Genomic DNA, 12,390 nt, shown 5'->3' on the forward strand with positions numbered 1-12,390 from the left:
GGCAGCGAAGATGGAATGAATTGAGACGTCGCTCTTGGCTGGCATACGTTGTCCAGGCCTCGCTGCCGTAGAGCAAGGTACTGAGGACACAGGCCTGATACACTCGGACTTTTGTGTTCCGTGTCAGTGCGCCATTTTCCCACACTCTCTTGGCCAGTCTGAACATAGCAGTGGAAGCCTTACCCATGCGCTTGTTGATTTCTGCATCTAGAGACAGGTTACTGGTGATAGTTGAGCCTAGGTAGGTGAACTCTTGAACCACTTCCAGAGCGTGGTCGCCAATATTGATGGATGGAGCATTTCTGACATCCTGCCCCATGATGTTCGTTTTCTTGAGGCTGATGGTTAGGCCAAATTCATTGCAGGCAGACGCAAACCTGTCGATGAGACTCTGCAGGCATTCTTCAGTGTGAGATGTTAAAGCAGCATCGTCAGCAAAGAGGAGTTCTCTGATGAGGACTTTCCGTACTTTGGACTTCGCTCTTAGACGGGCAAGGTTGAACAACCTGCCCCCTAGGGGTATCTGCAATATTATCACCTACTTCCTTTTAAACCTTGAGTTGGAACCCCTGTGATCCTGAGGATTTGTCAATCTTTAGTGCCATTGGCCAGAATTTTTCGTTGAGTGGGGGAGCCCCGTCCACTGGCTGAGCCAGATCAGATTTTAAGCTCCCCAGGCCCTTAATTGGTCGTGGGTGGGCGGGGACTTCCACCTCCTTGAGCAGCCTAATGGAACTGCTGGCCAATCAGTGGGCCAGCAGCTCTTAGTCCCAGCAGCGCCACCGGGAGCAGTGGCCACTGCTGGGACTGCACCCAGCCATCAGAAGGAAAATGAAGGATAGGCCCGGAATGAGGGGATCGGGAACGGCCCCCCACCCCCACCTCCCACTCAATTTACGGCCACTGCCCCCAGCCATCAGCCTTCTCGTTTGGGGGCTGTAAAATTCCGGCCATTGTTTTCTTCATTACTGTTATTTGACTTACATTAATTCTGGTGAGTCCTCATCCCTGATTCAATATTAGCTTCTTTGGCATGTCCAGCACGTTAACCCCTTCCTCTACTGTAAATACTGACACATAGTCCAGCATTTTCTTAATTTCATTGACAATATCACCATTATCAGTTTTCAAGGGGCCCACATTTCTCCTGATCACCTTTTTTCTAACATAACTGTAAAAAAATTAGTGTTGATTTTAATATCCCTTGCAAGTTCCCTTTCATACTCACTATCTGTTTTGTTACCATTTGCTATTCTTGATCTAGTGAACCAATATTGGTTATAGACAGATCAATTTTCTTACAAGTGACCAATGCATGTTGAATCTATAGCTAGAATTGAGCCACTAAAATCATTCTTTTGATGCAGATATCAATTAGAAAGTGCCCATTTATTAAGCGCTGCAATTATACCAGAATTTCACTTAAAGGGGCCTGGCTGTCATGCGACACAATATATTCTGCTACCTTTGCTATTTACTTAATGATGCTCTTCCTCAGTTATATCAGTTCCTACATCCTTTTTTCTGCTTCATCATGCTCTGTTTTGGTTTCCTGTACTTAATTCATTCTTCCATACTGTTCAGTAAATTGTCTAAAAGTAAGATGTTGTTTCTCAGGAATGGTTCAAAAAGCTAAAGCTAAAAATGGACTGACCCTGCAAGAATATAGAGGTAAGTATGAGCTTGGTTAGTGTTAGCTTGGCTCAGTGGTAGCACTCTCACATCTGAGTAGTGATGTCCAAGCTTCCCTATTGACAGATGGGTGTAAAACCTAGGTTGCCACACCTCTGCAGTACTGATGTGTGTTACTTTGTCAGAGGTGCCATCTTTCAGGTGAAACATTTAACCAAGGCCCTGTCTGCATTCATGGGTGGACCTAAAATATCCTAAGGCACATTTCAAAAATGTGGAAGGGAGTTTTCCCGGTGTCCTGGGCAATATTTATTCCTCAACTTGATTTAATTAAAAGCAGATTGACTGGTTATTTATTTCATTGTTGTTTGTAGGACCCTATAATGTGCAAATTGGCTGCTGCATTTGCTGGCATAGCAACAGTGACTGCATTTATAGAGTCATTTATGGCACAGAAGGAGGCCATTCGGCCCATTGAGTCCATGCCAGCACTCTACAGAGCTATGCAGTCAGTCCCACTCCCCAGCTCGATCCCCCTAGCCCTGCAAGTCTATTTCTCTCAGGTGGCCATCCAACTTCCTCTTGAAGTCAGTGATTGTCTCTGCTTCCACCACACTTGTGGGCAGCAAGTTCCAGGTCATTACCAACCGCTGCGTAAAAGAACACTTATATTCAATATCCTCATATTCAAAAGTACTTCATTGGCTGGAAAAAACTTTGGGTAATCCTGAGTATGTGAAATGTGTTACATAAATAAAGGTCCTTCCTTTAATTGGTCCGATGAACATATGAGAATGAAAAGACCACAGGTCATCTAACCTGTCCTATATAGTTCTGATGCTTCCTGCAGCTTACATGCTGAAGCCATATAACGTGAAGTCTGATGGGTCTCCTCTGCCACAAAGTATGATATAGTCAGCTGGTTGGAATTCAATTGACCATTTCTGAATGAGTGTGTCAAACTTACTAGTGAAAGAGCTGACTCTGAGAACATAACATATTCCTGTATAAAAGCAATATACTGCAGATGCTGGAAATCTGAAATAAAAATAAAAAGTGCTGGAAATATTCAGCAGGTTTCGACTACACTTCTTCACACCCTGACTCCTGTAAGGACTCCATTCCATTCTCCCAGTTTCTCCATCTCCGACGCAGCTGCTCTGATCATGCAACCTTCCACGACAGCGCTTCTGATACGTCTTCCTTTTTCCTCAACCAAGGATTCCTCCCCACGGTGGTTGACAGGGCCCTCAACCGTGTCCGGCCCATTTCCTGCACCTCTGCTCTCACCTTTTCCCCTCCTTCCCAGAACCGTGACAGGACTCCCCTTGTCCTCACTTTCCACCCCATCAGCCTCCTCATCCAAAGGATCATCCTCCAGCCTTTCCGCCACGTCCAGCGTGATGCCACTACCAAACACATCTTCCCCTCCCCTCAGCATTCCAAGGGGATCGTTCCCTCCATGACACCTTGGTCCACTCCTCCATTACCCCCAAATCCTCGTCCCCTTCCCATGGCACCTTCCCATGCAATCGCAGGAGGTGTAATACCTGACCCTTTTACCTCCTCTCTCCTCACTATCCAAGGCCCCAAACACTCCTTTCAGGTGAAGCAGCGATTTACTTGTACTTCTTTCAATTTGGCATACAGTGTTCGCTGCTCACAATGGGGAGACCAAACGCAGATTGGGTGACCACTTTGCGGAACATCTTCGCTCAGTCCAAAAGCATGACCCTGAGCATCCTGTTGCTTGCCATTTCAACACACCACCCTGCTCTCATGCCCACATCTCTATCCTGGGATTGCTGCAGTGTTCCAGTGAACATCAACGCAAGCTCGAGGAACAGCATCTCATTTTCCGATTAGGCATACTACAGCCTGCCGGACTGAACATTGAGTTCAAAAATTTCAGAGCATGACTGGCCCCCCATTTTTTCTTTTTCTTTTGTTTTAGTTTGTTCCATCATTCATTTTTTTACCATGTGTCTGCCTACTGTTTTTTTTTCACGTTTGTGCTTTTGGCCAGGGCTGTTCATTATTCCGTCATTTAACACCCTCTCTGCACTAACGCTTTGTCTTTCAGCACACCATTAACAAACCCTTTGCCTTTGCTCCATGACCTCTGGTCAGTTATTCTCTGTGACCCTCTGTCCTATCAACACCTTCCCTTGTGTTATCTTTTGTCCCACCCTGCTTTATTTGCTTAAAACCTATTACATTTCTAACTTTGGCCAGTTCTGATAAAAGGTCACTGACCTGAAACGTTAACTCTGCTTCTCTCTCCACAGGTGCTGCCAGACCCGCTGAATATTTCCAGCATTTTTTGTTTTTATTATTATATAATATATTCCTGAATGGGCTTAGGGTCTGAGCTGGACAAAAGAGGTGAGGCAACACTGTCTGCTGTACAACAATGAGCTCTGATTACACATTAAAGAGAGGTCATCCCAAGTGCTTCACTGCCATTCGAATACACACTTAGGCCACATCAGCCTCTTAGACTCCCAGTAGTAAAGGGCATCCATTTTGCAGTCTTGTTCAGGCTTCCTGAGGTGAGAAAATACAATTTTCTTGAGCCATAATGGTTATCATCATTAGCTGCTGCAGCCACTATACATCATTCCCACCTCCTGCAGCTGATGATGGAAATGACTCTCATAAGGCTAATCTTGTGAAAGCCAAAGTTGATGGCCTTAGCCAATCTCTTGCCCTTCCTTGTAGATATACCCAAAATCCTAATGCATGTTTGAAGTGAGGAATTGAAGAATGTAGATAAAACACACTTCTGCTATCAGAAGATGGAGTTAATCCATCTGTTAAGTTCCTCGAAAAAAGTTACAGTGACAGATCCTCCTGCAGCAGGAATCTAGATAATTTTCTTTCTGAAACTATCTGTCATACACTGATATATGCTGACAGTTAGGATGACTTGGCTAAGAGAGGTCAATTTACTGCTTATCCTATGACTGACTTTTATGAATGGCCCAGCAGATTGACAATTCCCTTGGCCACAGTCCGCTGTAAGTGTCTTAAGTGCAAGTGTGTCATGGATTTAGCTGCACCAAATGCTCTGGAATGTAAAAGGTGAAGCTCCACTGCATTTAACATTCAGATTTACAGAATGTTTTTAGCAATTAGCACACTTAAATAATAAATAGTTCAGCTGTTTGTGGCCTGATTGGAATAGCCTTATACTTAAAAATTAACTACACCGATGTTGGCTAATCATTTCTGATTCTCTACTCATTGCACAACAAAAGTGAAGTAGTGGATATTGCTCAAATCAAATTATTGCATCCAATTTGAATTTATTTGTCCCATCATCTGTAACAAACATCCCTACTGGTAAGTTATTGGGATGGATCCAACCTTCCCACAAGGACTGTACAACAGGAAGGTTATTGATTTCTGTGCATTTATGGTTTCTCAGAAACACCCTTCACTACCCATGATCATCATCAGAACACCCAGTGGCTTGCAGTTAAAAAAGACTCAGCCTACAGTGAACATGTATCTGTTGGATACGCTGTGAGCCAATGTTTAGGGGCATAATCCCGCATCCTGATTCTTCCTCCATTGCAAGTGCTTTGTGATTTACAAATTAGTAAATTCATGGGATAACTGAATATGGAAACAAAATTTGAACAGAACAGCATAGCTAGGGGGTAAATAACCCCCAGTCGGCCGGTTGACCAATAACCATATCTTCCTCATTCTGTTGCATAATCACAACAATAAATGTTATCATGGACTCCAGGGATTTTGGAAAGATTAAACACTGAAAGATGCAGGGCAGTAGGACTATTCCGTTAAACATTTCTCTTCTCAGAAGTATTGCCCTGCCTGTTGCACTGATTTGTACAGTTTCATCACTTTCATTACATTATTGTTCTGCCACAGATTATTTGAATGAAATCACTGAGGGTGTTGCATTAACAGACTTGTTCCTACATTAACCTTTTTGTTTATATGTGGCAAACATTATGGTGCAATTTGTATGATATATTTTCTATCCATTAGGATTTATAGTAAAATGTCTTCAAGACAATATATTTTTTCATGCTTTTTGAGCAGTGTAGTTCCAATCTGTCATGCAGGCCCCCACCTGCCAAGAATGAGACATTAATTTCACCGCATGAAACATTGATTTTTAAACTGTTACTGGAGTAAAGAAAGAACATATTTTAAAAAAAACACCAGACCCGTGGCTGGAAAGACATTTGCATTGTAACAGACAGTACATGGAAAGGACAAAGGAGCCACTCCCTGCTCCAATTTAATCCACAATGGACTTTTAATTACTAGACGTTAAAGGTGGAGAGGCCAGCATTCCAGGTTAACCGTTAAGGTGGCTTTATACACAAACAGACGTGGTCAGGTCAGTTTAGTCACATGACTAACTGGCTGTTGGAGTTTTTTTGAATTTGAACTAGCCACAGAGTTTTAAAAACTCAGAAAGCTGTTTGCTCCTGGACTGAAAAGATCTTTCTCCTGTTTGCTCTCATTTCTTTCTCACGGAACTGAAGACCCATTGAAGACACATGACCCCCAAGAGAGAAAAGTCTCTGAGAGTGAACAAGGTTTAAGAAGAATACTGGGCCCCAATGAAAAGCTAGAATTACCTACAAGCAAGAACTACCCACAAAAGGACTACAGTGAGCTCGAAGCACAGTAACAAGAAATTCTTCTGATATTGCCTCAAACCTCTCCACTATTTTTCTTCTGCTCTTTTCTGTCTCTATTTGCATGTGTGTATTGCGTATGCATGCTAGCATGGGGCGCAGCGTGTATCCATAGGTGTTAACTGAATTAGAGTTTAAGTTTTAATAAATTTCACTTTTCTTCTTTAAACCTAAGAAAGCCTGTTTGTGCTCATTTCTTTGCCTTATAATTGGAAAGTGGTGAACAAGGATTCACCAAGGGGTGCTCAAAACATGGGGTGTTTAAAAATTAAATCCTGTTACAGCAAGACCAGGTGAAGGCTAAAAGAGACCCCTAGACACCTTTCTCACCTGGTCATAACACAGTCTGTCAGGAAATTTATATTCTCATACATGACATGAGGATAACAAGCCAATAGTTGGGGAAGAACAGTAGACGAGGCACAGAACCAGCAGAAGATAAAATAAATTGGTAAAGCTTATAGCATCTCACCTCTTTTGTTTTCTATTGATTTCTGATGTGTTATATCTTTAGCGTCTTTGTCTAATTGTTTTTTTAAGGATAGTGTTTATTTTTGTTCCTCATCTTTGAACTTCAGTGCTGTCTCTGTGGAGTCATGCAATGCTGTCTGTCATCCATGCTTTGACTCTGTAAGACTTCATTTTCTTTATTTACCTCATTGAAACTTTTTTTCCCTCTTGTGGTCCAGCTGCCAGCTTTTGTTTCCCTAATCATTACCCTTTGCATCTGATCTCAGTCTCCTTCTCCCTGACCTGAGCCTTCAAACAAATGTGAGCCTTTCACATGGCCAAGTCTCTTTGACTCTCCAATTTTTGCAGCTCTTCCAAAAAAAACTGGTTCTTCCATTCAGATCAGTTAAACTCAGCACAATCATTGACTTACACTTCCTTTGGTGTTCCTCAGTATTAAACAATGACTGTTCCTGTTCTTTCCCAATCCAGTCTGACTTTTGTGCCCATGTCTCCAGATCTACTGTACTCTCTTGTGTGTGCCACTGACTTTGACTAAAGTTGAGACAAGATTTCTTATTTATGAGATCTTTTGTCTTTATTTCTGTGCCAGTCACTCTCTTTCGACAGCTTTGTTCTAACTTGTGAAGCTTCTACCTCCCAACCAAGAACTTAAATAGTAGCATTACCTCCATGACTAGGTTCCCTCTGCTGGATACATATGTAATGACATCATGTAGCCATTCAAGACAGGTAGCTCACCTGGACAAAGAAGTAACCCATAATTCTAAACAGAATGTATCCACTGAACATAAGAAGTATAAGGGGATAGCCAGTATTATAAGAAAGAGTTTACCAAAAGGCAGAGTTCAGTTTTAAGAGGCAGCTCATTCCCCAACACCATGCCCCCTCCCCACTCCACTGCACCCCACAGGAATTCCCTTGAGAGCTCTGGAGACCAGTTTTAATTTCACTGAAGAGGTGTAAACGTTTGCTGAACTGCTTCCAGCAGGGGTAACAATATTAGTAACAGTGACAGTAACTGTGGTGAAAATAGCATTGGTGGAAGTAGCTTGACTATTGACCTTAAACAAATGAGAACTAGGTTAGTGACACATTGAATTGGTGTTGTGACACACTTCACTATGGAGCAGTAACCTATTGATTTGTACCCACAATTTCTCACACAATAGCTTCCTAATCTCAGTTGGGGGGTGGGGGGGGGGGGGGTGTGGGGGAAGGGAATTGACGCTCATTATCTCACACAGCCTCAAGAATTCTTTGCAAGAAGTCTGACTGGCAGCTCTCTCAGTCACAGAATGTTGTCTACTGAAGACTTGGAGGAAAAGAATAACTAAAAAGAAATTGAATCTAAATAACATTTTTTTAAAAGATGGGCCTGTGTTAATGCTCAATGGATACATTCATAGTGGGGGAGAAAGCATGACCTTACTGTACTAGGCTAAACATGTTTACACTGTGCACCACCTTCTTCCACTGAAAGCATACTGAATCCAAAATGTAATCACAATATTTGAAAATACAACACTCAGGCTGGATGTTCCAATGCTCTCAACAATTGGTTCTCTTAAACACAGGGGCAGATGGCAGAATGTCAATCAATCACCCTTCATTGTGTGAGAATTATCTAATACTGCTCAAACCCTGCTTTTTGAAAGTGGCAAAGGGTCAGAAAAATAAGTTAAAATAAGAATCGGGGTGGGGATGGGTGCGGTGGCAGAGCTGAGGTGATTTTTTTTTCACACAGAAAGTTGTTACGATCTGGAAGGAACTGCCTGAAAAGGTGGTGGAAGTAGATTCCATAGTAACATTCGAAAGGGAATTGTAAAGGAAAAATTTGAAGGGCTATGGGAAAGAGCAGGGGAGTGGGACTAACTGGATAGCTTTTTCATGGGGGCTGACACAGACACAATGGGCCAAATGGTTGCCTTATGTGCTGCAAGATTCTGTGATTCTCCATGATTATGATTAAATTGTAACATTAAATTCTACCTGTACTACACTGGAGAGAGAAGGACAACAGCATGATTCTAGGATAAAAAGCAAAATACTGTGGATGCTGGAAATCTGAAATAATAACAGAAAGTGCTTGAAATACTCAGCAGGTCTGGCAGCATCTGTGGACAGAGAAGCAGAGTTAACGTTTCAGGTCAGTGACCTTTCATCATTCTAAGGTTCAGCCTGCAATCACACATTTCAAACTGGCTCACCTATTCTCACTTTCCCCATATAATAGAGTGACACATGGGCATGATGACACTACAATGTGTTTGGCTTACAGACTTCCATATCATGTTCGTGCTGTAAACCATGTGCTGGGGTGAATCTGGTATAGTTTCAGGTCCAGAACAAGGCTGTCATACTGCTACATGAACTCATCTTACCAGGGACAGCTTCCATTGCAACATGATTTCCTCTAGTCAGGGTGGCATAGATTACAGGTCATAGTGACTCTAGTACGCAGCCGTGCAGACTACAGTGAGGCCATGTGCAACATCAAGCCACTGGTAAATGCTGCATCTGAAACCTGAACAGCCTCATGTAACCTGTCAACTATCAATGTAGCTGCTTCACTGTGAGAATGGAATGTAAAAAGGGCAATTCAATTATCATCAGTCCCAGGTATCCAGAATGAGCTCCAGCCTGGTCACTCTGAGTAGTAATAGAAACAGGCTCTAAACAATATTATAATTGCAATAGCACAAACCATTTATTCAATTTACAATAAACAGTATCAAATATTTAACATATGGAGCATGGTGTGTGTCACAGAAGTAATGTTTTGTGGCTGTATGTATTTTCCTGGGATTATGACTCTGTTTCTCTTATTTGCCCATGGAGTCGAACAGAAACATATAAAAATCTAAACTAAGCCAGCAAACGCTTTTTCAGTTTTTGATATTCATTGTGAAATGCCACCTTTGGTTTACAGGGTTAAATGAACTGCCACACGTGTCTTCCTTCTGTCAGCAGAACACAAGGCCTGTTTTCCATAAGAAGGAACTGCTCAGTTCCCTGGTGATCTTCACAACTCAGCTGGTCAACAAGAATCTTCGAATGTCCCCTGTGTCCTCCATTTCTCACACCTCAGTGAGTTTGCACTGCAGTCTCCTGACCTTTGACTTTGTTGTCAAGGTGATGGGTGCCGTTATCTGAGACAGTTATTTCGCATACATGGCCTTTTGTTCCTTTTGAGCTTTTGTTAGAAAATGTAAAGCTAAACTAAATAGCTGTAAACTGTTTAACTCAGCACTGGACGCCAGTTTCTGGAACACTTTTCTCAGAATTTTTGGTGCATGGTAGACAATGGTGTATGTTTCAGCCTACATTCACCTGAAGCATATAAACAACATTATAATTACAGGTGTTAATTAAGAAGCCAACTGAGGTGAGAAAGAAGAAGTTGACATGCTTGGTTATAAGGAACAAAATGTCTGACACTGATTTTTTTCCATATCATTTAATCCTTTCTCTGGTGCCCTCATTATACATGGTTTCGACCAAAATATCTCCTGGGTCAATATTCCCAAAGCCAGTGACAAGGATCGTCCTCTCTGACAGTCCATATTTCAGGGAGAACTGTCACATGAAATTATGCATAAATTTCTGTGAATATGTGTATGAGAAAACAGCAAGCTGCATGGACACAAAAAGTTTTAATCCAAGAATGGATTAGAAAAAAATTTAATATACGACTGTGAAAATCCATTCGGTGGGCTACTTTCATGGGTCAAAAAATTGAGGATGTTGTTACTTTAGAGGGGAAGACAATATTTTGATGATTGCTCATACAAGCTAAATGTACAATGGTCAACTTTTGCTCAAAATTAACTGAAACCCAAATTAAAACGATTATGTTGTACATTAGGGCTGCATTAATCCTTGCACTAATGGTGCTGCTAAAGGATTTAAATTATTGTTGATGTTTTTGATTGCCGATATCAAATTTGTCTGTAATTTCGGTAGTGCTTTTCACTACAGGGTTTTTGTCATTAAAATGTATCCCTGGTTTTGATAAATGATTTTAACTCTCAGATAATTACATCCTGTAATGCACAGACTGATGATGTCATAGTCGATGATAGTATGTACCCAAATTAATAGACTTTGTGTTAAAAGCAGCTAACGCCTAATTAGCGTTAGATTAACCCCTTGGGCCTCATTACTATTCATAAGATTGAACTCCAGAGCTTCTGTCAGGCTGTTGCAGCAGTACAACCACAGAATAATAACGTTGCTTTCTGCAGACAAATGCAGGCGAACTAACAACTAAATTAATTTATTAAACAAAAACGAATCAAAAATATTTCCATCACTTCCCTGGTCCCTGTATTCAGTTATATCAGAATCTCAGGCTCATCACTTGACGTAAAAAGAATGCTATCTATCGCTCTAAGGAGTTGGTAACAAGTGTTCATCAGTCTCAAGTCCATTGTGCACCGCTGTTAGAAGCTGGCTTTGACCCTTAAATGACCCTGGTTTGTGGCTTTTGCCATAAGTGGTGTTGCTTTGCAACAAAGGTCTGCCAGATCCCGAGAAATGCTGTTGCTTAGCAACTTGACCCTTGGCATGGTGCAAGGAGCCTTTAGAAATCTGATAACTGAGATCATTGAAGTGTCAGAGATTCTGGTATTGGTGAATGCCAAGCATCGGACCCTAACAATTATGAGGCACACATATGGGGTCATTTTTCTTATACAGCTGCAAGTACGAGTACATGGGACCTGAATCGTCAACTCTCTCATTTGCTCCAAATACCACTATTAGAATCCAGCAAACATGACTTACCATACTAACTACAATTGAGATCATTCTATTCTAATACAAAGTTTTATGTTGTGTAAAACCTTATCAAACAGTAATTGACCTTAGACTCCTCTCAACAGATGACAGAAAGTGACAAGGGGACACACCCTTATAAGATATCAAAACTAGCCTTTAAAAACAATAAAAAATTTCAGAAAGGAAATGCTGCTTCCAGTTTTCCTTGATAGAAAGGCATGATTTATATATTTAAGATTATTTCTTCAGGAACGCTGTGACACGGAACTGCTCAGTCACACTATTTCACTCACCATTGTATTATAATCAGGAAGAGAGAGATAACCAACAACCTTCAATCAGATCAGCAATTCTCAATGGATCAATGGATGTTCATTTGTTTGGAAAATATAAAGGTTCTGATTTAATTTTGCTATAAATTACTATAAACTATTTTGAAAGATTTCATTTTTATTTCAAATATATCAAACATTGCCATCATTTGCAGCTGTAACTACATATTTTTTAAAACGATTTAATTGCTAGGCCCTAAGATCTGGAATTCCCTCTCTAAAGCTGGCCACTACTCTACCTTCCTCTCCTCCTTCAGATGCCCCCTAAAACCTACGTCTTGGACCAAGCTTTTGGTCGCCTGTCCTAATATCTCCTTTTGTGGCTTGGTATCAAATGTTGTTTGATAATGTTCCTTTGAGGTACCTCGGGATCTTTTACAATGTTAAAGGTGTTATATAAATGCAAGTTGTTGTTATTGCCAGACAGAAGATTCATCGCTACTCAAATCCATATAATAATTAGTGCCAAGACCTTGAATAGCTTTCTAGAC

The sequence above is a fragment of the Heterodontus francisci genome, chromosome 32 (genome assembly GCF_036365525.1).
Source record: "Heterodontus francisci isolate sHetFra1 chromosome 32, sHetFra1.hap1, whole genome shotgun sequence".
NCBI classification, from domain to species: domain Eukaryota; kingdom Metazoa; phylum Chordata; class Chondrichthyes; order Heterodontiformes; family Heterodontidae; genus Heterodontus; species Heterodontus francisci.